Source organism: Peromyscus eremicus, chromosome 3 (genome assembly GCF_949786415.1).
Source record: "Peromyscus eremicus chromosome 3, PerEre_H2_v1, whole genome shotgun sequence".
Taxonomy (NCBI): domain Eukaryota; kingdom Metazoa; phylum Chordata; class Mammalia; order Rodentia; family Cricetidae; genus Peromyscus; species Peromyscus eremicus.
This window is the reverse complement of record NC_081418.1, coordinates 22,075,244-22,103,089: the sequence shown is the minus strand read 5'-3', so window position 1 is coordinate 22,103,089 and position 27,846 is coordinate 22,075,244. Positions and strand designations below refer to the sequence as shown.

At 39.1% G+C, this 27,846-nt stretch overlaps 1 protein-coding gene and 1 long non-coding RNA gene across 3 annotated transcripts in view; one reads left to right on the top strand and one right to left on the bottom strand.

The window, feature by feature from the left end:
- Positions 1-27,846, bottom strand: part of Umad1 (UBAP1-MVB12-associated (UMA) domain containing 1) — a 183,269-nt gene that overhangs the window by 59,718 nt on the left and 95,705 nt on the right. The gene's annotated exons all lie outside the window — the stretch shown is intronic.
- On the top strand, positions 9,325-12,122 carry LOC131906672 (uncharacterized). The gene is made up of 2 exons (XR_009378175.1): positions 9,325-9,449; positions 11,892-12,122. It is a non-coding gene; the product is annotated as an uncharacterized LOC131906672 (long non-coding RNA).

The window sequence follows — 27,846 nt, the reverse complement described above, 5'->3', positions numbered from 1 at the left end:
GGAGCTCTGCCCAAATCCTTTACTACTTCTAAAACCTTATGTAAGTTACTTAAGCTCTTACAGCCTCGATTTCTTCATCTGAAAAATGGGAATGATGATACACAAGGTGAGTGTTATGAAGATTAAACGAGAGACATGAAAAACACTGACTGCAGAGAAGGAAGAGAAGGTGTGGTCCTCCTTTGTCAAGTATCTGCTGTCTTATCTTCAGTACCATCAATACACTGAATGTCAGTGTTCCCTAAAATCCATATGCTAATCCCCAACTCGACAATATTTGGACGCAAGGCCCTGATTTCATCAGGAGGGTGGAGTGCTCGTGAACGGGATTATGCTATCAGAGGGGGCTAGAAAGGCCACCGTTCTCCCCCTCCACAAGTGAGATGTTCTTATAAGTATAAGGCAAGCCCTCACCAGATCGCACATCTGACAATAACTTGATCTGGGACTTCTGAGCCTCTAGACTTGAGAAATAAGATTTTTGTTATTTATAGGCTATCTAGGTCATGGTATTTTGTTACAACAGCTTGAACAGAAAGAAGCAGTGAATGTGACAGACAAGAGGCGCATCCATGCTCTGGAAGTGATGGGAGGCAGGCTTCCTTAGAGTCACTCAACAGAACCCACGGCTACTGAAGATGCCATTTGATCCCACAACATACTACTCATTATGTCTTAAACTTTGAGTTAAGTTGTCCAATTCAGCTGAATACACATCTAAGTCACCTAAAGTTCAGTGCTGTGAGATGTCTTTCTGTATGCTGTGAATATGCACTGCTTTGATCGGTTGACAAATAAAACTGCATTGGCCTATGGCAAGGGTGCCACTTATTATGATCAATCCAAGTGAGTCTATTAAATGGGTAACAGAATTTATTAAGATATAAACTGAAGAAATACACTCATGAACACAGAACGGAGTAGATAGCTGAGTTGTCCTCTGATTTGACTGGGAGTGAATCTACCTCACAGGCAGGATCAGGGAGAAGGGGCTATGACCTTTCTCCAACTTCTTATAAGAGGTCAGGTACAAGGGCAGTAAGCACCGCCTCCTTTGGGCCTAGAGCCCAAGGTCATGGGCAGAGCAAATACCACTACATTTCAGTTTAGTTCTTCTCACCTTCCCTAATTCTGTCAGTCCATCTGTGTGTTTTCTATCATAATGAAGAAAAAAGGAACAGAGAGAAAAGCAACAGTACTAATTGACCCACACATGGCTTGCCCAGGACTCTGGTCAGATTCTGCTAACAAACGTTATAACCTAAAGGAACCAAGAACAGGAACAGCTAAGCAATACAGGATGGAATGCAGTTAGCAAACAAACGCAAGAAAAAGTTCAAGCATATTAAGACTTAAAGACAATTCAAAATAACACCAAAGATTATATTAAATTAGCATATCAAAATTATTAGCAGGATACATCTGCAATGGATAGAATAGAGATGGAATACTAACATCGTTCTGGTGACAAAGTGAATGTTTGCTCAGCAAACATCTGCTGAATTGGCTGTAGGCAAAAAGGGACAGAAAGGACGGATTCTAACATTGTTGAAGGTGTTGGAAATGATAAACATCAGGTCCTTAGCCCCCGTAAATCTGGAAACACTGGAACTGGAATAGAGAAAGAGAAGAGTGTAAGAGCAAGAAAGGGCCACAGTATGAACTGGAAAGAAGATAGGTAAAATAATAAAACACGGTGCTAGGTTTATTAACCACAAACGTTATCTCACAGCCCTGGGTGCAGCAGAACTGCACTGTCTCTGCCCTGGGTCAGAAAACACACGCCAGGAGGAAAACCTTGAGAATCAAGTGCAAAGATCGCTGCTTACAGGAGATCTGTGAGTGGGAACGGCAACTCTCTGGAGTGACTTGATGCCAGTCATGCCTCCCTTCCTTCTAGTGGTAGTGAAATTTGGGGAACCCCACCTGGGATACCACGTGCTACTGAAGACATTAGGATCACTTTGGGGGGTTTTTAACTTCATTAATAAAAGAATTTAAGAATGGACTCAGAAGAAAGCTTGAGGACAATTTTATTGGCATTTAAAAGGAAAATACCAGCACAGGCAAGCTGTAAATCTCAGCAGCCTGGAGGCATGAGGTGAAGAGAGAAAGCCACACCATTTGTAAGTAGCCATGTGGCAGGGCTATGTATGATAAACATGGAAAAATTTGAGTAACAGATCAAGAAATCTAAACTATGAAGTGTTGGGATTTAGAAATACAGATAAAGCACAGTTACAAATTATGTAAAACTCCAGTGTTAATACAGATCTTTAAAGCAGGTACTGAGACTTCTTCTGAACTAGAGATATCTTCCATCCTCTGAGTCCTGATGCCATTAGGAGAGAAACAAGGTGTTAATGGGGAGGGATTCAGTATTAACAGACATCCAAAGGTTCTTACTGCTGCTGGTTTGTGTTTCTTTAGAAACCAAAAACATTCTAGAAGCTGAGGAAAGCAAGGAGTCATGGGGTAGAAAGCAGTGGACAGATCATGCTTTGGGAACCTGGCGCTGGCAGATTCTAGTCTAACAACTTGGAAACTCTGACTTGAGAACTCCTAAGGCGACACCACAAAATCAGAACTATGGAAAGATGGAAAAACAACAGCTAATTAATTACAAATTAATTGATTCCCTGGTGAGAGTGAACAGGTGGGATATGTAAGCTGTCTGAGGATTTGCTTGCTTGCAAAGTGGAAAGTCACAGAAAGAGAAAGGACCAGATTTTTTTCTAGAAGGTTCCACAAACCAAATCACAATCAGTTAGTAGATACTCATACATCAACCTCAACTCTACGAGATCTAGTTCACCCAACAGAACCCAATGCCTCTCTACTTATTTCTATATGTTATCACTCTTCTCTAGGGCACTCCACACATCTGCAGTAATTATTTAGTTATAGCCAAGTGTAGGTATTCTACTTGCTGAACGCTGTTCCTGTGAAACTATAGTTCCATGAGGTCAATGGCACATTTATTTGACTTGCTACCGCGTTTTCAACACTGACAGAGTGAGTGGTATGGTGGAGACATGCAGGCCCTTACTAAAGGCCCATTTTCTGACTGATGTATGCAGCAAAGGCTCACAAGGTCAAGAGGGAGGTGGCATACCGGAAAACAAGATTCTGATGAAACTATGGTGTAGATGAAGGAAGCTGGAAAGGATGTAGTATGTCTGCTAAAAGGAAATAAGTTTATTAATAGCACTTTGATCTGGGTGAAAGGCAGAGGATGAACAAAAAATGCCTAAGGAGAAATCAATAAGCACAGCTCTCACCTAAGGCTTGGGCAGGATTTCTGTGACAAGGGAGGACAGGGTAGCCATGAGACAAGGAAACATCTTCCAGAAGTATGTAAAGGTGAAATAAAAAGGACAAGGAGCCAACAGCAACTTTGAAATTGCAGTAGGAAAATTATAAAGGCAGTCTATTGATTTGTATAGAGTGCTCTCTCTCTCTCTCTGACACACACACATACACACACACACACACACACACACACACACACACACACACACCACTCATACACCCCTGCTGAACAGCTCTGTCCCAGAAAGGCAGGATCCTGGAGGGAGAGGAGGAGAAGACATGGGGAAGCAGTGGTACCAAGTACCAAGAGCTCAGTCTGTACCATTAATACACAAGTAAAATAAAGAAGACCGAGATCACCCATCATCTCAATTAGACAGAAAGAGCTATGAGAATAAGAGAAAGACTTTGAAGGGGCTGCAACTGATTCAAATTTTAATAAATTTGGGAGATTTTAATGAATAAGCATAGCATCATTATAACACATTAAAAATAGAAATCAACATACCACACTAATATACATGAACAAAAGAACGAGCAGATAAATGATTGGAGGATGCCTTTCCTCACAGTATAATACAAATGATTAAAAGCTAAAAAATTATATAATCGCCATTTGACAACTATTACAGTAATAATTAATTCAGCCAAGATGCTAAAACTGAGAAGATGACGAGGAAGAGAGAATGAGTAACTTTATAGAGGAGAAATCTGGTCCATATGACCTTAAGAAAGTGATCAGGTTCAATATCTTCAATAAAAAAGTACTGAATAGGAGCTGTGCACCTGACACACTGCAATGCCAACACTTCACTCCACTCACCAAATTTTCTCTGTCAGAACCCAAGTCTAATTAAGAACATGTCAGGAAATCCCAAACTACGGTCTGTTTGATAAAACAATTAGCCTGCAATCTTTAAAAAAACAAATGTATAGACACTGACGGTTGAGGAAACACTGAGAAACTGTTCAAGACAGAGGGAGAGCAAGGGGAACAGACAGCTTCCTGCTGTCTACCATGGCATAGATGAAACAGACAGCCCCAACAGAGGCCTACACCAGCCAATTCTCTCTCAAAAGCTGTTTGGGGAAGAAGAGAGAAAGATGGATCTGGGCATTCAGCATTCTAGAGCAGCTAACAGCACAGAGCCGCTGTTTCTAAGTAGACATACTGCCAGCTTCTTTGACTTTTGGCTAAATGAAGAATGCCACCTACTATAGTCTGAGGGGCCAGACCAAAAGGAATCCTGTTAAAAAAAAAAACCCTCCTCCAAAAAAAAAAAAAAAAAAAAAAAAAAAAAAAAAGGAAAAAGAAAACCAGCTTCTCAAGAACTGGCGACATTGATCCAGGGGTAACATGTGACCCAAACTTTGGTTATCTATAGCTTGAGTTTCTGTGTGGTACTGGAAAGTCCTGGTTGCAGAATTCCGAGAAAGAAGCACAGGATAGGTTCCATTGAGATCACACACTGCACCAACAAAAAGAAAGCCATATTCTGCTTCAAGCTGGAGTGTAAGGGGATCATCCTTTCTGTCAAATCGATGCCCTTTTCTACCCAAAAGTCCAAAAAAAAAGTTATCAGAGAAAACATATATATGATAAAAAGCCTTTTGCTTGAATGATGTCCTTCAAGCAAACATAATAAATGAAAATATAAATGATGAAACATAAGTGACGCTTTGAGGTAGCTAATTTCCTAATTTTGATGGTTTATGTACATGGATTTTAGAATGTAGACTGTTTTTTCTTTTTCTTTCTTTTTTTTCTTTTTTTAGAAAATACTAAAGTAGTTGGAAGTAATAACGGTTGCTATTCCCAAATGATTCTGGAAAGAAGAATGCTTGTTTTTCTATCTTTGACATTATTTTAAACAAAAGTAAATAGATGAGAATCCTGAAGGTAGGCTATAGACACATGTGGGTAGAGAACTAGGATCTACTACTGATGGAGAGACAAACCACGAAGGTTCCTTTAACCCACTAACCCCAACCATGTTTTTTAGCCTCCACTTTCAGCTTTCCAACTCCACTGACCAACTCTATTCAGGCCATCAGGATCTCTCGCTAGAGTTTCCACAGCTTGGCCACACAACCTCAGCCTCCTTCACCTAGTCACATGATCTTTCCTTCTATTCCCGTGCTCTCTCCAGTACATATCTGGACCTTCTTTCTACCTACATTTCCCAGCTATCTTACATCCTGCTTATTTCCCATCCTGCTTAGAATAAAGGTCACATTCTTTTACAAAACTTCCAAGTCTGCGATGATACAGCTGGCCCTTGATTATCCTTTTCCCCCCAAGCTCCATATCTCTCAACCCTTTAATCCCACCAACTTCAATTCTATGTTCCAGCCAGAAAACAACTTTCAGGTCCTTAAATATGTCTCCTTTCAGACATGTCATGTTCTGCAATGGGTGCTTTTCCTTGTTCTATCTCACTTCTTCCACTAACCATAAAATCGAGGAATATTAAAAAAACAATGTGTACGTGTGCACAGGTGTGTATGTATGTGTATGTGCCTGTATGTGTGTGCATGTGTATACACATACTTGAGTTGTGTCCATAGTTGTATCTTCTACACTATGAAAGATAGTATAGAAGTGTAACATCGTCAAGTTATTATATTCCCATTCTATTGTCAGTAGGGACAGCGATTTTTTTCGACAACAAAAAATTTGTATTTTAATGATCTTCTTGGCAAACAGAGCACTCAGAGCAAGACACAGCCATCTATAATTGATCTGACCTAGTTTCATTTTACAAATTAGAAAGGATGGGTACAACCAGCCTGTCTTTGTAAGGATTAAATGAGACCCTATAAAGTCTCTTCCTAAAACTCAGCAAACTACCATCTAAAGGAGGGCAGCTAATCTCTGGATCAGCCTTTGCAGCGAGTCTGTGGGTCTACACAGAGATTATCCACCAGACAGTCGGCTATTGTTGTCGCTGCAGGCACAGAAGGTCAATAATGTGGATTAGCTAGGATTAAAGTATTATTTTCTGATTAAATTTGTGGTTCAAGTTTCTAGGTACTTAAAACAACCAACCTTTAAATAAAGAACATGCAATTTAAAATGATTACAAAGGAAATAATGAAACAATAAAGTTTAAAGTTTTACATATTAAGGAAAACATTAATATAAGGTTATAATGGTAAATTTAACTGATGAAAATTTTGTTTTGATTATATATGCAATAGACTATATGCAAACATATATGATATAGACATTTTCTTTGAGAAGGTAAGACAATATATGACATGAACATTCACATACATATTACATGCATACATATTACATGCATACACATGAATAAATGATAAAAGAAAGGAATCATTAGACTTGGCCAGAGAAAAATCCTGGAAAAAATAATATCTGAAAACAAAAGTGAAAAGAATTCCATTTGCTTTGTTTCCTTTAATGTTTTCACTGGGATTCAAAGCATTTCTTTTCATACTATATCCTTCCTAGAAACAAGCAGAGAAATAAGATAGAGAACAGGAAATGGGATATTTATAAGCTAAGAGACTGGAAAAAACAGAGTAATGTAAATGGCAAATATGTCTTAAAAATAACTACTTTGCCTAATGTGGTGACAAATTACATTCATATGTAAAACTTGATTAATTTTGTATTTAACTGGGTAGTTTGATTATCCTTCAAAATACAGGGCTAGAGGAAATAGCTTGGCTTTGACAAAGATGAATACTTCAAGGCAAAAAAAAATGGAAAATTGCAAATGATAAGAATTCTATATTTCAATTTTTAAAATATTTTCCTTGATTATTATTTTTCAATTACTTTGCTATAGATGTCAATTTTCTCTCTTTCTGAGCTTAGAAAGTAAAAGATCTCAAACCCCAAAGCATTATAGAAGAAAAATAACTGCTAACATTAAAAGAGTTTACTATAGGGGTTAATACAAAATTAATATACAAAACTCTGTTTTCATATAACTAGTTATAAATGTAATGGAAAGAAACTGTAATTCCCCAAGGCCAGAAATAGAAAATCTAAAAAACAACAACAAAAAAATTAAAAATTCAGGTCCTTATATGTATTTTGAGTGGCCTTATACACATAGCCACATATTTATATAACAATGAGAATGTTGAGCTATAACTGCATCGAACAGCAAGGATGACTTTCATTAATGCAATACTTTTTTTTTTTTTTTGGTTTTTCGAGACAGGGTTTCTTTGTGTAGCTTTGCGCCTTTCCTGGAACTCACTTGGTAGCCCAGGCTGGCCTCGAACTCACAGAGATCCGCCTGGCTCTGCCTCCCGAGTGCTGGGATTAAAGGCGTGCGCCACCACCGCCCGGCAATGCAACACTTTTTAGTGAAAATGTCAGGCAGAAATACATTACCAAATTCCACTCGTGTTTCATAAATATAATACAGTCTATGCTGTTATCTACATCAAGACAGCTTTAGAAGTTAACTGAACAAAGGGCAGGCTGGAAGATGCTAAGATCCTATAATTTGCTTAATGTACAATGAACTGTATCCTTACACGAGTATCAAACATAAACAGTGCACATGCAGTCACCATAACCAACATAATGATATAGCTATAACCCACCAATGTTTCCTTGTGAGCCTTCACCCCTACTGACTAGTGTTCACGGTATTGGAAGGTACTATGCACAGTACCAGAGGAGAAAGCTAATCATCAAACTAGCTACAAACCCTGCAGTTTACAACCGTGAGCTGGTGCACTCGTGGCACAAGCATTGTGGTTGCAGCCAACCACCCTCTGATTCATCCACTTCACAAGATGGAATCCGTGTCTGACACTGTGGGTGGTCAAGAACATGAGACTGGATAGGCCACGAGCCCAGCGGAAAACCAAATACTATTACTCTGCTAGAGGAACACAGCAGTAAAACGACTCCTAACAACATTCTGCTGTACCCATAATTACTGTCTCACACATCACCAGAGAAGCTGCTTTTGCAGTAAATGGTGACCCACAGAGACCCACAACTAGACAATGTGTAGAGACTAAGGGATTTTAGAACACTCAGTCCTAAATGAGATGCCACCACCCCTCACTCCTCCCCACCCCCAATCACCACAAGAGCTATGTGGAAGAGGAGGAGGAAAGACCGGAAGAGCCAGAGCCAGAGGGGATGGATGATTTCAAGGCAACAGTATCTTCCAGACACAACGGGACTGATGCACATATGAACTCACAGAGACTTTGGCACCATGCACACGGTCTGCACGGGTCCAAGTCAGGCAGGGTCCAGCACTGAGAGGGGGAAGTGGACACAGGTTCCTACTCCTAACCAAGACGCTATCTACAACTGACATCCTTTTGCAAGGAAAAATTAAGTTTTCTCCTACAGAGTCTCACAGGGTATAGTAACCAGACTCAAGGGTAGACCCCAGCCCCACGAGTAGATGGCCAACACAAAACAAACTCAATAGTATTTTTGTAGACTTTTTTTCCCCTCATATTTCTTTGTTTGGTCATTTTTTCCTTTCCTTTCCTTTCCTTTCCTTTCCTTTCCTTTCCTTTCCTTTCCTTTCCTTTCCTTTTCTTTTCTTTTGTCTTACTGGTCTTTTGCTTGTATATTATGGTTCTAATTATGCATTTTTATGATAGGTTTTGTTTTTGTGTTGCGTGTTTCTTTAGTTTTTTATTTTTCTTTTTTAATTCTGGTTTGTTTGGGTTGTTTTCATTTGCCTGATTATCTTCTAAAGAGAGAAAGAAAGAAAAGGCATGGAGTTGGGTGGGTGGGGAGGATCTGGAAGGAGTTGGGGGAGGGAAAACTGTGATTAGAATATTTTGTATAAAATTTTCTTTCAAGAACAAAAGCTTTCCTGTGGTTCTTTGCCATCTAGTCCTCTCCTCCATAAGAAGCCCCTTTGCTTTCCATTACTAAAGGCTTGTGTTTTCAAGTAAATTCAATGTTCTTCTTACTTTTGGTGGGTAAAGATCCGGGATAGAATGATAGGTTGTTATATGTTTACCCTTTAAGTAAACTGCCAAAATTCCAACATGGCTGCCCTATTCTGCCTTTCTATTAGTAACACAGACTATGACATCAGCTGCGGGTCAACCTCTACAACTCGGCCATTCTAGTGGATGGAGTCGTGTTTCATACAGCATTAATTTACATGATCTGAGTAAGTGGTGATGCTGAGCATGTTTTCTGAGTTAACTTAAAACTCACTGGTCTTCTTTAATTGTATTCTAATCAAATCATTCAAATCTTTCATCATTCTTTTAAAACGGAGCTGTTTTCTTATTAAAAATTGAAAATCCTTTTTATTCTGAATACAATCTTTTTATCAGATATGTTTTCTCCAAATCGGAGAAATTTTTCATTTTTTAAGAATATCTTTTGACGAATAGATTATTAACTCTGACCAAGTCCAATGTAGCCATTTTTCTATTATAGCTCTTCCATTAATTCTTTTAAAGGCAAGACTATACTGCAGAGTCACACTTTCTCTTCTGGGCTTACATTAGTCAGTTCCTGGGACTGTGGCTTCACATGTAAGACCCTATTTTGAGTTCAGTGTTGTGCACGGTGTGAGCTATGGACTGACTCCTAGGAAGGATCTGCCGTGAGGATCCGAGAGGCGGAAAGTCACTGCCGCAGCTGGAAGGGACAAAGTTTACTGACACACAGAAGCCAAGAAGGATAAAGCTTCAAGGACAGGCAGTTTAGGCTCTCAACACATTTCTGGAGACTAACACACAAACGATTACAAAATGAAGTCAGTAGTGGCCCCTGCAACTTGAACGTCAATATAACGGGGGAGGGTTTGGATTAGCACTGTGAGAAAGTGGTGGGCTGAAATCAAAAGATACAAATTATGGTATTATCCAGGAGCTTTGCAGTACTCACAAAGGATCTACATTTGGAAAGTTTTGTAATTTTTGTGTTCTGTTTCTGTGGCTGCCAAGAGCTGTTTGTTTGTTTTTCTTTTTAAAGATGCACATGGATGAATGAAGTGGTTTCCTAAGTATACAGTATAAAAGTGCCTCACCTACTTGTGTTCTTTTCCGGGCATGTTTTCAGATTAACAACCTGTTTGGCCTGTACAACGGGTTTCACTCTACACATGAAGAAATGGAGACCTAGGGAATGGCTCCTCCAGAATGGTCAGCTAGTTGAGACTTGAATCCAGTTCTTTTCATCATTAGATTTTCTAGTTAATTATCTTGCTGTATCATGTTGCTTTCTCCTTTCAACAATCCTTTCAGTTCTTAGCTTAAAGTCTGCCTGAGACAATTACTTCACAGCTTCGAGTCCACAGCACATCTGGCTCTGTGTGCCTTTGTAAACAACTGCCTATGCTCTACAGGGGCGGTGTTGTTTACGGGGCAGTCCCAATCAGCAGCTGAAGCTGCCAGGTCCCTCCGAAGGGGAAGAAGATGTGATGCACAGATGCACACCAGGGCTTACAGAAAAGAACTGACTCTCAGTTGCCATCCCGAGTTGCCACTTAGGATAACTCGGAGCTGAGTCGTAGGTGCTTTTTAAGGCTTATGGTAAAAGAAGAGTAAAGGAATCCCATGGCAGCAGTGTGAGGCTGAGAGGAACATGGCTGCTGACTTCTTCCCTACAACATTCAGTTTCCAGCAGAGTCCGGCTAGACTGCCTCTTCCAGGGAAAAGACGCAGGAGTGGCAGTAGCCCCAGCATCTCACATCCTCTCTGATCTAGTGTTCCACCCAGCCCACATCCCCGCCCCACAACTAAAATGCAGTCAGAGGGTGTTTGCATAAAAATCATCAGTCTATGATAAAATCTTCTAGCAAATCTACAGCTGGCACCTCTATTTTGTCAAGGTTGAAACTTCGTATTTTAGTGTTGGGCAACCAGGATAAAAACGCACAATGGCAAAGTGTCTACCAGCAATCTTGCTCATTTGTGCACACAACAGTTTTCTAAGTCAGCTCCCCTGACCCTTGGCAGTTATCTCACTACTGTAGACTGTGATGCAAATGCAAGCGTTTCTATTCTTACTTCAGAGTCTGCTGCATAAAGTAAGTGTATGCTTTTCAAAGTCAGCTGACAGCCTGATGTTGAGGGGTTTCCTACAGCAGCCAGTCCGCTCTTCCCGAGCTTTCTCCATTATTCCAGTTCATCGAGAATAAACGCCATCTTTCAGTTTTCAGTTTCTGGTCTCAAAAACACGGGACCCTCCCCCACTTGTTTACACGGTGGGTCTAAAAGGCAGACCCAATTTTGTTCGACAGAAGATCGCTGACTTTTTAAACGCATTCAAGTTAGCAGACACATAACTGTAAAATGCCTATTAGAAACAGCATTTTGAAGGTACATCTTTCAGAAGTTAAATCATCTTGAAACTAGTACTTTTTAGTTAGCACTTGTTACAAAAACAAACACTGTAGCGAAGCACCACATGTTTCTTAGAGCTAAATAATATCGCAAAACAGCAAAAACTGTACAGAAATCAGAGTGATATTTCCACTTTTACACATGAAAGGAAAAAAGTGAATACATTTAAGATGAAATTCCTTCTTTTTTTTAAAAAGGCTCTTTTCTGTTATATTTAATCCACTTTCACACAGTTTTTCTTAATTACACTACAGCTGTCTGCTAAGGCACAACTGACCACTTCCATCATGAAAACAAACTGTACCCGGCCATCTAAAGTTCTCGATTAAAAAGCGACTGTTTTTGTGAGCCCAGAGAAAACGGCCGCAGCTGCTCCATTTCACGAGGCGGGCACCTCTACTCCATTCAGCTGTGAAGAATGGCAATGACTGTAAATTGTTCTTCCTGATCGGTTCCACAATAAAAACAAACCACACTACTTTCAATTTTTCAAAGCCAATTTTTTTAAGCCTCTAGTATGCTAGAAACAAGAGTTGTGTTCTTCTGATTCATGGCCTTTGATTTCTACATAAACGTCCCGGTATGCATGTAAAAACAGGTCCCTGCAGGATACTCACAGACTGTATATATTAACTTACCAGATGTACCACAAGATAGGAACTCCATCAGCCTACCTTTTAAAGCAAGATACTATTTAACAGTTGAAACTGCCTGTGACTAAAGGGAGCCTGGAAGGAACATACTGTATGCAGGGGACATTAGGTAGTTCATGAGAAACTTCACTTGCTTACAAAGGAGACAGCAAATGGTTGTGAATTTGTGTTTAACAGGCTCCTTAAAAACAACAGAATACAAAAACAAGGTTGAGGCATATATCTGCATTTTGTCATGAATTGCCTGAAATCTGATAGGTAAAATGGTTGATAAAATTTTTTATTTCAAAGCTTGTGAAGGTTCCCAGATTATTTAACTACAATTAAAGAGTCACCATGACTTAAACTTGGAGCCTCAAAAGTATATTTTAATCAAACACATACAGTAATTTAAATGTTTTAGAGCCTGTGCCCCTTTATATTTATATAAAGCATATATAATTTATCTACAAATGTGAGGTACTGCACTAATACATATACTTAAAGAACAAAAGCGACATCTAAGGGTAAAATCACTTACAAATATAAGTTTTAAGATCTCTTTGTACACTTCATTGAACACATATCCTAAGGCAGCATTTCCCTCCTTCCAAGCATGGGGATCCTAAGTGGACCTAAGTGGACCACTGCTGGTATTACTACATCCCCCACCGCATTGGATGGACTCTTTGATTGCTATACATTTCTACCCTCAAGTGTCTTTGTGTCTCTGTTTGTCAGTCTTTGTGTCTCTGTCTATCTCTGTGTTGTGTTGTGTGTGTGTGTGAGAGAGAGAGAGAGACAGACAGAGACAGAGAGACAGAGAGAGTGCCTAAGGATTTAACCCACCTCGCTGGAAGAGTGTGGCAGTGAAACTTCAATGTGATCAAACATGAAAATCTGTAACAGATCAGCTATAGGAGCTTCCACTTCAGTGGGAAAGCTGCTGCCTGCAACGATCCCTTTCTCACACAGGACAAGTCACCTAAACCAATAAACAGGTTTCCTGGGAAAATAACATCCTTTATGTCTGCTACAGTGAGTGCACACCTCACCACGCTGTCACCAGCCTTCCATATGTCACCGACTAACAAATGACCTCTCCAGACTGTCTCGTTGACAAACTGTTTCTCTCCTGACATGGTGGCTGTATGTGATTTAGGCAAAGATGGTTCTCATCAACTATGGGTCATCAACGATGGCTGTTGTAACTGGGACTTGTGAATAAGGCAATGCAATAGATATTTAAGGAATAGCGACAGTTTGGCCACATTTTGCTAGAAGTTGGCTATACAATTCTCTTTGTCTTCAAAGGGTTCTAAGGAAAACTTTAAAAACTGCCAAAGCTACACACACACACACACACACACACACACACACTCACACACACACTTTATATTGGCCATATTTCTCTGGCTGTTTTGCAGGCTCCTTTGTGGTCTAAAATTTTCTTCCATTTCCTGTGTTATTCCCTAGGGCTATTCTCTTCTCATTCCATCTCTAGGGGATTTTATCCAAAATTATAACTCAGGATATACCAAGATGTCTCTAACTATGAAAGCAATTTCCAGAAAAAAAAAAAACAAAACCCTTTTCTTGGGTTACAAGACCATCCATCCCATGTTTCTGACTGTTCACTTGATTTCTCCAACCGAATGTCTCCAGAGCAGTTAACCTTAGCACTTCCCACAGTGAACTCATTCTCTTCTCTGCAGAACTTGCCCTGTTTTCTGTGTATACTCTCACAATTGAGGGAATCATCGGGGATAAAGTTTTATTCTCAGCTCACAGCTGTGTCTCCCAATCTTGCCTTCTACTCTCTCAATCACCATCACTTTATTCACTATCTCCTGAACTGGCCCTTTCTCTCTGACTTCTACCCAGGTTCAGTCTCTCCGCTCCCAGATGTATCTATTTAGCCAACTGCCTCATCCTCTTCTGGAATTTATGTTGCAATCACAAAGAACATGTCATGTTATAATGGACATGCTACTTCCTTTATACAGATTTACGTCCAAGTATCCTATGTGCTTTCATCTACCTTCCTTTATTTTTTTGTGGGACAAAAGGAATATTCCACAGTAAATCTGATCAGGTGCAGCCAACATGCTACCAAGTCAAGGAGCTGGATACAAAGTACATACACTATAAACTGTCCCTTGGGGGGAAAGAAGCTGATTGTAAGGGGGGAGAACATGAGCAAAAGCACACGGGAAGAAGGTGGTCCAGGAATGCTATTTCAGGAAGTAAAATACAGACATGAGAACTCAATCCAAAATACCCTTCTAATCGATTTGGTGAGAAAGCAGGAATTCTCTCTTAAAAAGTAAGAGTGGAGATTGTGCCCATTTTCTTCACAGGAACCAGAGCTGGTTACGCTGCAGAAAGACTGTGCTATTGTTTTCCCGAGGTACAGAGACTCATCCTCTTTACACAGTATTGTTGGTTGTTTTTGCTCTTTTGGGGGACCTGCCACCCCGCTCCCAAATAAATCACACATGGAGGCTTATTCTTACTTATAAATGCCCAGGCTTAGCTTGGCTTATTTCTAGCCAACTTTCCTTAACTTTAAATTATCCCAGCTACCTTTTTCCTCTGGGCTTTTTTTCCTTTTCTTACTTCTGTATATGTTACTTTCACTCTCACTCCATGGCTGGCCCCTTATGTCCTCCTCCTCCTCTGGCTACTTCTTCCTTTCCTCCCAGATTTCTCCTTCTGTTTATTCTCTCTGCCTGCCAGCCCTGCAGATCCTTTCTCCTGCCTCCCTATTGCCGGTTCAGCTCTTTATTAGACCAATCAGATGTTTTAGACAGGAAAAGTAACACAAATTCATTGAGTTAAACATGCAACACAAAAGAATGCAACACATCTTTGCATCATTAAACAAATGTTCTACAACATAAACAAATGTAATACATCTTAAAATAATATTCTACAACAATGTATCTGAGAGAAAGCAAACAACCAGAACATGAAAAGGTGTGAGAAACAGTGGAGCAGAAGCCAGAGCCAGAACACTCAGGGCTTCGTCCCAGTATCACTTCTGACAGTGCTGGAATGCTGGGCGAACTAGGTATTCCAGGTGCTTTCTTATACAATACGAAGGTCTAAGAGTGTCTACCTCAAAAGCTACTTTGTGGATTAGAATCATGAAGATGAGAATTTAGCCCCAGGTGTACACTGTAAAGCTATGAACTGACAGTGCTCCTGTTGCTAGTGTGACCTGGAGCGGCTTGCTGTGTCACGACAGCCACGGCAGTCACAGGAGCCACTGAGGATGCCTTGGGAAGATGTTTATCCTCCTTAAACTGTATGAGAGTGCTGTTTTCCAGCTATTCCACATTGGAAACCAAAATAAACAAGCTTAGCAATGCATAATGTTTAATCCTACTTTTGGCTAAGAACTTAATTTCTTGGAATGTTCACTATTCATGATAAATAGTAGCAATCATCTCTGAGGCCACACACTCAAGCTGTCTCCTGGGTAAAAAGATTTTAAAAGACAGAACTTGTCTTTTTCTTTTTTTTCTTGTCTGTGTCTCCCTAGGCTGGAGGCTACATGAAGGCAGATGAGCAAAAGTGAGGATAAGATCCAGTGGAATGTCAAGCTCACTAGAGAAGGGAAGGGCCTCTGCTGTGCTCATCAGCGAGCGTGGCAACAACATCTAGGTCTATGGCTGGAACATGGCAGGATCTTAAAAGTCCCAAATAAGTGAATATTGTGGTTTAAAACGAACTGTCCAAATTTTACATAAATGATTCAATGCAGTTCCTGGAAAATAATATACATTTAAATAATGAACAGATGGATATGGGAACAGTTTTTAAAGCAATACTACCTTTGTGCTTTAAGTGAAATGCTGTGCTTAGCTCCAGTGCTAACCAGTCACAGTATCAGGAGAAAACAACTGGAGAACCTACTGACTGCCTGAAGAAGGGTGCACGTTCAGCCAAACCAGCACACACACACCATTCAGGAGAACAATTCAGCAGGAAGTGGTTACAGACATACACATTAGAAGGCTCTGGGTTCTTTTTATTACAAGAGTAACATCAGTGTTCTCTAGACTTGTACCTTGTATGCTATTTATAAGCTATATGAAAATCCACTTTTTTGACAAAGTTTGAAATTTGAGGTAATATTAGCTTATTAATTAGATGAACTTGAATGTCAAACAGTAAAAGTTTTATTTCCTAATATAAATTGCTGGACTGCAGATATAAGAAACAAATAGTATACTAGTGAGCCTGCCTGGGCTAAGGAATAACTTGTGGCAATATATATTTTTAATTCTGATTGGATTAACTGTGTATATATCCAGGCAGAGAAATGGGCAAGTAACTTTTGCTGTTTATCTGCAATACTTTCCCATTCCAATCACGTGTCCTAGCACAATTAATCACGACTACTGTGTTTGGGTTCTACTTACCACATTTGACACCAACATATGAGTGTGTTCAAAGTACTATGTAGCCTAGCATTTTTAGAGGCACAACAGCTACTTCCTTGGCTAACAATGAGGAAGTGTACTTCCAAAGGAAACATCCCAAAGATATCAATACTGGAATAAGAAAGTATTCTGCAGTTTGCAGGAGGGTGTATTATTTTCAACAGTTCAGATACATACATGCTGACTAGGTAAACTTGAGAGAACGCAAGGGCTTTCTCCAGCTAGTGACCCTTTGCTCTCTTGAAGAAGAAGGCTCATATCCATACCCTCCCCCTGACCTTGGCAAGGTCCCTGTGTAGGGCAGCACTCTTCTACTGTGACTTCTGAGCTCCCAGCCTTCTGGTTCACTCATCTGGTAGGTTAAGTGTGCACAAATTCTATATTTTTCTATATCAATGATCAATGATTTGTGTCTTCAGGAGATTGAAATCCATGTAGGTAGGACTTTTATGTTGTTATTGTTTTGCTGACTAAACCTGTATCAGGCCTTAGCCAAATCCCTACCATAGAGCTGGAGTTCAATACATATTAAACACATGCATGATTTTTTACAAATTATTGTTTAGAACAAAAATGTGAGTTCCTTAGGGTCACATGTAAATCATAATCCTCACTACAGGCCTAACTCAGCACCTGACATAGAGGTAGAACTCCAGAAAGGTTTAAAGGGTTGACGGAAGTAGTAAATTTTAGTACCAAAGCAATTTTCAATATTAAAAAGCAGTTTTAGGATCTTAATGTTAAGTTACAAAACTTATTGTACTTAATGAAATCATTTTATAAGTATTTTAAAAAGAAAGTACAAGCAGCACAAATTTAACCTAAATTGGAACTTTTCCTAAATTACCAATCGTGTGATTTTACTAAGTATCATTAGTATTCAGGATTGGAATATTACACTAGGAACTAAAGAACATTCTGAGAGAAAGATCCCAAGGGCAGACTAGGAATATGGTTTCTAGAGGAAAGCAGTCACATAAAGAATGAAGCGGTAAGAAGCACCTTAGGAACAACAGTGAAACAGAACTCAGGGATTTTAGTTAGAATACTGTCTTGCCCTGTATGTGAAGATGGGTTTTGTTGGATCTGGGAAAGAAATCCTGGGAATAAGACTTGAAATTTTACAGGAAAAGATGCTAATACAGCAGATTCATTCGTTCTTAAAAATGACACTAAGGACCGGAGGAAATAAGTGTCATCAACAGGCAGTGACGAGGTACAAGCATGAGGGGTAAGACAGGACAGAGGGTATATAATGCGGGAGGAAGGAAGTGCTCTCAAAAGAAACAGCAGGACAGCTTCAGAGATAAGCAGAGAAATTCTAGAAGCCTAGATCAAAACCAGTGCTAAAAAAAACAGCAGGTCCCCTGGCAAAGACATCTGAATGGTTCCTGAACATATACACTGAACCACAGATTATAAACAATGAGGTCAAGTAATCTTACCAGGATAGACAACAGTGGAAACATGATCTCATTGTTAAAACATGTTGCTGCTAATCAATTCTGGCATTGTTGCCAAGTGCGGGACTTCAGGTCATCCAGCTCCCATCACTGCCTTAAAATGCTACTTGAGCAGCTGTGGAACTGACCTAGACACTGAGAACTGCCTAGGGAAGGGTTCACACCACTCCCACCTCCCATGGTTCTCAGCTTAATTTAAATAACCTTGTCTTGAAGTTGGTCATGCCATCTCTACACTCATAGGCTTAGCCCCAGAAGCAGAGCTCATCTACTGGCTTTCTCAGACAAATGTAGCTCTCATGCCCATCAAAGAAACTTCTTTTTATCAGCAGGTAGAAACCATCCTAGAAATGGTTAACTGGTCAAAATTCAGAGAACAACCGACTGCGAGGAAGCCCTATCCCTAAGGCTCAGAGAACACTGAGGAAAAGTGGGTGGAAAGACTGTAAGCCAGAGGACTGGACATTTGCAGCAGGACAGTGTCTTCTATACATACAGGAAAACTGCACCCAGGAAATCTCAAACTATGGTTACCTACACAAGACTTGAACAATGACAACACCTGTTCACATGCCAATGTGGATGAAGGAAGTAACACAAGGTTCTACCACTGGATGAAGAGCTACAGATGACTAATTGCTGCTGAGAAAGGGAGAATCAATTTCCTCCACGGTCAAGTCCCCTGATAAGTTATCCAACCCCAAGCAGGCAGCTGTAAATACATACACATACACAAGCAACACTAAATTACTCAGTAGATTTTATATACATATACATACATACATATACACACACACACACACACACACACACACACACACACACATATATATATATGACTGTATGTGACAATAATTACGAAGAGATGAATTTAAGAGGGAGTAGTAGTTGAGAGGGAAACAGGAGTTTGTGTGTGTGTGTGTGGGGGAGGATGAACAGGATGTAAATACAGTATTCATTAATGAAATTCTCAAAAAAATTAACAGAAAAGAAATTTGTCTTCCAGCAATTTGTTCAGATCTGAGTAACTTCATATTGTTTTAGTTCTTAACAAAAGAGAAGATACTTAAATTTTTAATTCTTCTTTGTTAGGTCAATGCTTCCTTCTTATAGAAACTATACATTTTTTCTTTCTTTTTTTTGAAGTACTGGGGATTGGGTCTATAGCCTCACATGAGAGGCAAACATTCTACTATGCACTGTAATTTCTATTTTCCAAACTATTCAAAATAGTAATAGCTGTTGTTTGTGATGTCACTGGGCAAACGTGGTCTTCATACTCATGGTCTTTAGGTGGTTTCTACTTCCCTACTTCATACTGTAATGAGTTTGCAAATGACCCCCCATTACAACAGCTCTCTGCCAGGGCCACCCCACTCTGCTGTCTGATACTACCGTGCACTCCTAAGCACTTTCTCCCATTGAACACCATTTCCGACTGTCTGGTCTTTGATTCAGTACACTGCACTTTCTTAGGCTGCATATCACTGTTTTCTGGAACAGTCCCCAATCTTTCAGGTATCACAGTTACTTCTTTGTAATTGATATTTCAGATGATTCTCAAAAAAATTATCAGGATATTTCAAAAGAATTTATTGTTATATGATGTGTATGCTTAATTCAATTAGAATTTTTTCGTGTGTGTCTTAGTTTTTTGACACCATCCCACTCTGTAGTGAAGACTGGTCTGGAACTCTGCGTGCAGGAGAGGCTAGCCTTAATCTCAGAGCAATCCTCCTGCCTCAGTCTCCTGAGGGTTGGCCTATCATGTCTGGCTCTTCATAGTTCTTTCAAATGTGGAGGTAATGACCGCTTAAAAAGAAACAAGAGTAGCATTTTAGCTTAAATTTCATGTTAATTTAAATTAAGAAAAAATTCAATTTTTTTTGCTTTCCAAATATCTCTAAAATATATTATCAATTTTAATAAAGTCAAAGGCAACTTAATTAAATATCAGGAATTCTCATTATTTTATATACTACTTAATTATATTTATGAAGGTTTGCATTTTTTCCTACTAGGCTGTTTATAGCTTTGTTTCCTGTGCTCAAAACATTTTAAAAATGTATTTTGGCTATGGGATCTCAGGATATTTATTTCCTCAGCATGAGGTTTACATAAACATAAAACTCCTGTCTTATATCCTTATTTATTTTAATCTAGCATTCCTTTCCTTTTGATACAGCCAGCATAAAAGTATTTTAAAAATAAAACTGGATAAAAATTTTATTCTTTGAATTTGAAATTATATTCTGCTAAAGCAATTATACCAAGGGTACTTTTGATTCAAAAGACCTTAGGAAAAGGACCCACATTCTACTATGACCAAAAAAAGCTAAGGGTTAGAAACATGTACAGTTCAGGAAAGAAAGCAAGCTAGTCCATGTATGTGGCCCAGTCACAGTAATGTTTACTAACGGAATCCCGCTATCTGTCTATATTATGACACTTGTCGTCGCCTGTGTTGAAGCAGTTATACATGTGTCTGCTCCCACTTAGCTAGTCCCTTCTGAAGCAAACGAAAACTGAAGCACTGGTACCTCTCCTGAGGCCTCCCATAACATCTGCACATGCAGCTACATGATAAGTGCTTGTCACATCACCAAGACTGACACTCTGCAGTTTGCCTTCATACACAAATCCTATTAAATATGAAAGGAAACATAATTAACAGGAACGAGTGGCACTAACCAGCAGGGACTCGCAAATGAAATATTTAACTGGGATGTGATGTAACTAGTTATCAATATACTTGCCTTACTCAGACAAACTTCAAAACCTTAAAAATACTTTTCATTTCCCCCAAATTAAAATCTTAAGAAGTGTCACTGTTTTATTTAAAAATAGTTTCTACATTTAATTTCCAAAAACTTAAGAATTAAGAAAACAAAAAAGCACTTTCTGAAAGAGCCAACTGCACTGTTCTTCCAGTGCCGCTGCTAAGGGACCCGTGATGGAGAGTAGAAGCAGGACTGGGTTACTCCAACAAAGGCCTGGCCATTGTGAAGAAAAAGCATTTGAAAACAAGGAACTGTTCTTAAGACAGGGTTCTACCTTCTTAACTCTGGCACACCCTTAGTTTCCAGCTGCCTATGAGTAATCTCACAGAAAAGCTGTAAGTAATTCTCCAAAGGCAACACAACTCGGCGGATATTCACGTGCATCTGATGCATATGAAAGAACAAACATGGAGACCTGAGGGAAAGTCTGCAAGGGAAACTGAGCAAAAGCAATGTTCACAGGAGAAGGAAGAGATTCAGGTGTATAGGCTACAGGAGAAAGGGATGCTGGATGTCACAAAGAGTGAAAATAGCTGAGACTAGAGGAAAGATAAGCTTCTCACTAAGTTAAATGCAAATTTAGAATGAATAAATAGGCAAACAAGTTTACTGAAATTTCCGTCCTTAGAATGATCTACTTTGTGACTCTCAAAGAAAATCCACTTTTACTAACGTGATAATCAATCTCACTAATATCCAGGCTTTAACTTCCTTTCGGCTTCACTTTGATAACAAATGTGATCAATCCAATCACTCCTACTTATACTAGGGTAACAGACAGGACTGATAAAAGCTGTATAATGCACAAGAGTGTTTCACCCAAGGAAAGAGACAGTCACACCATAGATGTATACACTACAATCCTGTCAACAATTTCCCAGCAGGTGGCAGTCAAGTGTCTTAGCCTAATCAAAATATCTCCATCTATACCTGTATCTATATACTATTCATAACTTCCTAACGGATGTCAGTAAAATGCCATGAAGAAGAACCACCATTTCAATTCCAGAATGCACACTGAGTGAGTCAGTACCAGGGCTCCCCATAGAGACTTCACATTTGATTCTGGCTGCAAGTATTACCAATCAGAATTATGTAACCTCTTGCATTAGCTTCCACATTGCTCCCCATTTCTGCATACTTAAGCCTGTTCCACAAACATGAAAAAATTCCTAAAAAGTATAATCTCTTTGCAGAAAGTCTTTAGTGGTCCCATGTGGTATAATTTTTGTCAACCCCTTTTACCCTGTCCTTAACCTCTTCTTCTAGTCTAGCCGGCCATTGTTCCCTCTGCTTTGTATACGCCCTGTCCTTCTTTATGTGGCTACTTTTGTCACTTCCTCTGATAGGAATTCTCTCCAAACATTCTTCTTGCTGGAAGTTTCAAATTATAATCAGTAGTATATTGAGGGAGACGTTCTTCAAGACTGAACACTGCTAGTAGGAAGCACACAACCCCATCCCTAAACTTTGGTTGCTGTTTCAATTATCCATTGGTACATGACAAACTACTTCAAACCTACCTTAAAACAATGACTGCTTTTATTATACCTCACAAGTTATGTGACTGAAACTGAGACAGAGGTGAGTACTTGTGTGTGGTGAGGTGAGGGGATGCTGTGGGGTTTGTGGCACTCAGGCTACAGAGAGGCTGTTCTGGAGAGCCCAACACAATTTTATTCCAATAGCAGAGCATTTGAATGCCCTCTATGAAATGTTGGTCTAAAGCTGGTTGGGGTCTTTAAACAGTGGTTCAAGACTACAAGGGTGAGAAGATCAGACACCATGTGACCAGAATTCTTGGAGAGCCATGTAGAGAAACTGACAGAAGTGTCTACGCTGAAACCAGATGAAGTCAATCCAGGACACACAAATTACATATTTTAAACATGCAATAATTACTTTTATTCTTAATCATTTATAATTACTATTGATTCTAGAAAATATAAAATGAAGAGGAGGAAGGTTTAGCGTTTTGTGTTATTCTTATTACTTGCTAATGTTATATACACCTTTGGTACCATATCCCAGTCACTGCTAGCTTCAGTCTGTATCTGCAGCCTCTATTCCCTACTATATCCACACAATAACTCTACAAGTTGGGAAATGCTAAGCTCATTTCAGAAAGGCTAACTGAGATATCAAATGTGGACACAAGATTCAAGCCAAAGCTAGACATGCAATCAACACTGCCTAATATGTGCAAACATCACAAACAAACATCAAACATCAAAAACCTTGACTTGCCGGGCAGTGGTGGTGGTGGATGCCTTTAATCCCAGTACTTGGGAGGCAGAGGCAGGTGAATCTCTATGAGTTCAAGGCCAGCCGAGTCTACAAAGTGAGTTCTAGGACAGCCAGGGATATTACACAGAGAAACCCTGTCTCAAAAAACAAAAACCCAAACAAACAAACAAAAAAATCTCGACTCATTTACATCTGTTTCCAAACAAATTGAAATATTTCTACTTACTGTAAGATAGCACAAAAAAAAAAACCCTTGACCTTATAGATCTCTCATTAGAAGAAGGAGGAGGAGGAGGAGGAGAAGAAGAAGAGAAGAAGGCCATCTCCATCTTCTCCTGTGCTACATTCACAGAGTTTTCAAGATTACAAATTGAATATGAATTACAGAAGCACTTCTAAGGGGAACTTTTTTTTTTCTGAGGAAGAGGATTAAATGGAAACCTACCAAAAAATGAAAAAAGAACAGGATCTAGAATAATTATTTTCTTGTATCTTGGATACCTCATGGTAGCATCAACATAAAAAAAGAAAAAAAGATCAGGGAGTTCCCAGACTTGGAACAAAAACAGAATTGATAACTGCTTATGACTAGATATCCTCTCTTGATATCTTTGCATTTACCAACTATTACCAACTACCAAATATAAAACATTTATATTTTCCTTTCTTTATAAGAAAAATTCATATTCCAAAGAGGAGAACCCCATTCATTTCAATCAGATGCACATTAATTTAGTATAAAATAATATTCAAATCTCAAAAAAATGCATTGTTGAGCTCAAAGATCTGCAACCTTATCATCACTGTAGAGCTACCCAGAAGCTTTCAATGGAATTCCAAGCTGACTGTAAATCTAAATGTGCTTAGTAAAGCAATAAAAGTCTCGAAACTTTTAGAAGGAAGTGTGTTCTTGATATTGGGGGTGAGAAGGACTACTTTCAGAAAATACAAACCAAAAGGAGAAAGACTGAGAATTTCAGCATTAAAATTAAATATATATTTATCCAAAGACAACTTGGTAGACTAGGAAGACAACACACAGTATGGGGAATAAAAATAACCAACATTACAAATGAAAGAACCACGAGACTGGCTTGCAACTGTGCTGTTCAGCCACCCGGAAGCCAGACTGATGTTGAGACCTATAAACAGAGGAAACGGAAGTGCAAAGAGAAATATCCGGGCGGCATCAGCAGAACCTTAACACTGTCCAAAGCAGTCAACCCAAGGACAGGTTATAGAGTCAACTGATGCTCCTTTTACTTCAAACCAAGACTACAGTAGATTTTCTATCCGCTTCCTCATCAATGGTCTCCCATATTATCTGAGTCACTCACTTTAATTCTCAATTTCCCTGAACATGATGACAAGCTCCTTTTTAGTAAATCCTCCAGGCTCAGATCAGCATGCCTTCAATTCTAATCACATGAGAACTCTAGCCTAAAAGTCCTAGTATCTCCAAACAGGTTCTGCCATTTGCCTGAACTCTCATACACAAAGCTTTCTTTTTATTTCCCAGTAATTGTCTTTATCCAATGGGGTCCTACTTCACAGCATCATCAACTTTTGTATTGCTTGCTTCTCTGACAGCATTACACATAACTTACTTTCTACTTAATATTCTTTGTGGCTCCAGGGCCACGAGGCTCTAACAAATACTAATTACTTAAAAATTAAAGTATGTATACTTTTTAGTTTGTCCTTCTATCACATCTATTCAGTTATATTTGCTAGTATATGCATGTGTAACTATTGCTATATCTTATATCATAATCCCTTCGGCTTTTAAATATTCTTAAAATATAAACACGTCTAAGGGCAGTGATAAATTAACGCTATTCACAAACTTAGCCAATACATTTTAGTTATCATTATTTTGTTTAAAAATAGTTTTCCTATCTTTACCACTCTAATTTTTTAAAAATATTTTTTCTGGAAAAAAATCTACTTTTAATATACTTAGAAATCATTTTGGAATATGTTGGCCAATGTGAAAGTCTTTTCCTTTCCTGGCATATGCTAGACTGTAGTGAAATGCATGGAGAGAAGGGAGACAGATTTTTCTCCTTTTGCACAGTGAAGAAAAATGTGAAAGGGAGTATTCAGATGTGAATGCTAAAATTCAATCTAGCACTAAGGAAGCACCAAATTCTTTTCTTTCTTTTTTTCTCTCTCTTTCTTTCTAACTTTCTTCTTTTTTTTCACTTTAAATTTTATTTTGTGAGCATGTGTCAATTTGTATGCACCTATCATAGTGCCCATGTGGAGGGAAGGAGGTAATTTGAAGGAGTGAGTTCTCTCCTGCCACCATGTGTGTCCTGTGGATAAATTTAGATGGTCAGGCTTGGTATAAACATCTTTACATGCTGAACATCTCACCAGTCTAAGAAGGACCAGATTCTTAAGGCAGCTATCAGTCATAGCACAATATTCTTTCAGTGTGCTCCAGAGTAGAGAGAGCCTCCACTTTCTTCTTTGTTTGCCAAGGTTTCTATATCCTCAGTGAGTGCTATCAGTGAGGAAGGAGGATGACTTTAGGAACTAAATCACACTTTAAATTTTATAAGCAAACATGCAACTGTACTGTGACAGTTCAGGCTTTTAAGACTAGAACACAGAACCCCACATCATAGATGAGTAGATGCCTACCCACCCCAAGTGGAGTGAATGCTAGTGAGGGACCAGGCCTATTACTCATCTATTATTCTAGGCCTTAGATACATTCAGAAGACTTGGGATTTAATTCTGAGATGGATTTGAAGCTACCATTTCAAAGGCTGTTTAAAGAATGCAGAAACAGAATAGAATACATTATGACTAATAAGTAGATATAAATCAGAAGTTGTTACAGAAAGGTGTATGAAACATGTAGTTCAAGAAGCTAAGATGCAGGATAGCACCTGAGAAGTATTCTTGCTTATACAAAACACGAAAGTACACATATACACCAGTGGGTTTCCCAAAAGTTACTGCAAAAGAAGAACTGGTACACCGAGCTCATTTTGAACTTAAAACAGAATACTGTTCTTTAGTTTACATAAATTTAGTACCTTGGTGAAAATTCAGATTTTCCATACCTTTATGTTTGACTAGGGGCCATTAACTAGCTTTTTAAGCAGTCCATCAAGCCTGTTTATTACCTCTATTCAAAATTTAACTCTTGATCCTGGCATGACCTAGTCTTTTTGTACAGTATTTTCTTTGATGGCAGAACAATTTCATCTTATTTCTTTTTTTTTTTTTTTTTTTTTTTTTTTTTTTTTGGTTTTTCGAGACAGGGTTTCTCTGCGTAGCTTTGCACCTTTCCTGGGACTCACTCTGTAGACCAGGCTGGCCTCGAACTCACAGAGATCCCCCTGCCTCTGCCTCCCGAGTGCTGGGATTAAAGGCGTGAGCCACCACCGCCCGGCTTCATCTTATTTCATCATGCATCTTTATTAATTTGGTTTTGTGTTTCATCATCTGAAGTTCTCCAATTCTTTAATAAATAAACATAAAGGCAAGAAAAAAATTAACACTTCACATTTGTCTAAATCAGGAATCTGTACTTTTCTGTCTTTTTAAAACACATTAAAAGATCTGTCAAACTACAGTTGCAGTAATGTGTCTTCAACTCAATTTCTCTTTAGCCAGTTTGGAAAACGCCTACAATCATTTCAAAGTAATCACAAGGACAGGAATGTGAGAGAAGGGTCAGGGCAGGAAGAAGTGTGTGTTCTTGGTTAATCGTGGTTTAAATACCTTAAAATGTTAACAGTTTTGCAAAACCATAGGTGAGTGTGAGCACACTGCTAGGGTTCTCCCAGCCCTGCAATGTCAATCCCAGAAAATCAGGTCCCGGTCATCTGGCTTAGATCACAGTAGTTCCAAAGCTGGCATAAGGTGCCCTTGACCTCAAACCCAAAGGAACTGGCCACCCCCACCTCCACCCCATGGAAGAGTCCACTTCAGGCTTTAGTACAATGAATAGAAAGTGTTACTACAAATTCTAATTTATTTTTCTGTCTTTCCCATCAAAGCTGGAATTGCTTTAACTCAGTTTTGCCAAAATTTTGAGATTGAGAGAAATTGAAATCTTAATTAACTGGAATTTCTAACCTCAGAAGCTTCTTCAGTTCCAGTTTTACCAATATATTGTTTTGACTGGCAGCTCCAGTGTTTGTCTCTCTAAAGTTGGGGAAGCCTGGAAATGTCATCCTATTTTAATAGACCAACTCGAAAGGTTTTATTTGCCCCACACATTCATAAATATTGCTCCCATTTATAACACTAGCTGAAGCTGTGGCACATGTAGTTAAGGGAAGAATATCCATCAGAGCTGAGTATTTAATTGGCTCAATATGGGCAACTATACTATGTCATAGTCACTCTGCTCAGCGATGTACAAAGGGATGCCTGCACCGGATCAAGTAGCTCCAGAGGGCAGGGGTCTCAACTAACTTTTGTACACAACTGCATCTACAGTCGGTTTTCAGTTCCTCTTTACGACTCCTCCTGTGGCTTTACCATACAGAATTTCAAGACACTTGTGCAGGTTATTGCTTTCCAAGTATTTTATTGATACTGCTTAGTATCATCATCTGTCCTCTTCCACTTGTATATGCCTAGCAGTAGTACTGGAACAGTTATTGCTTTT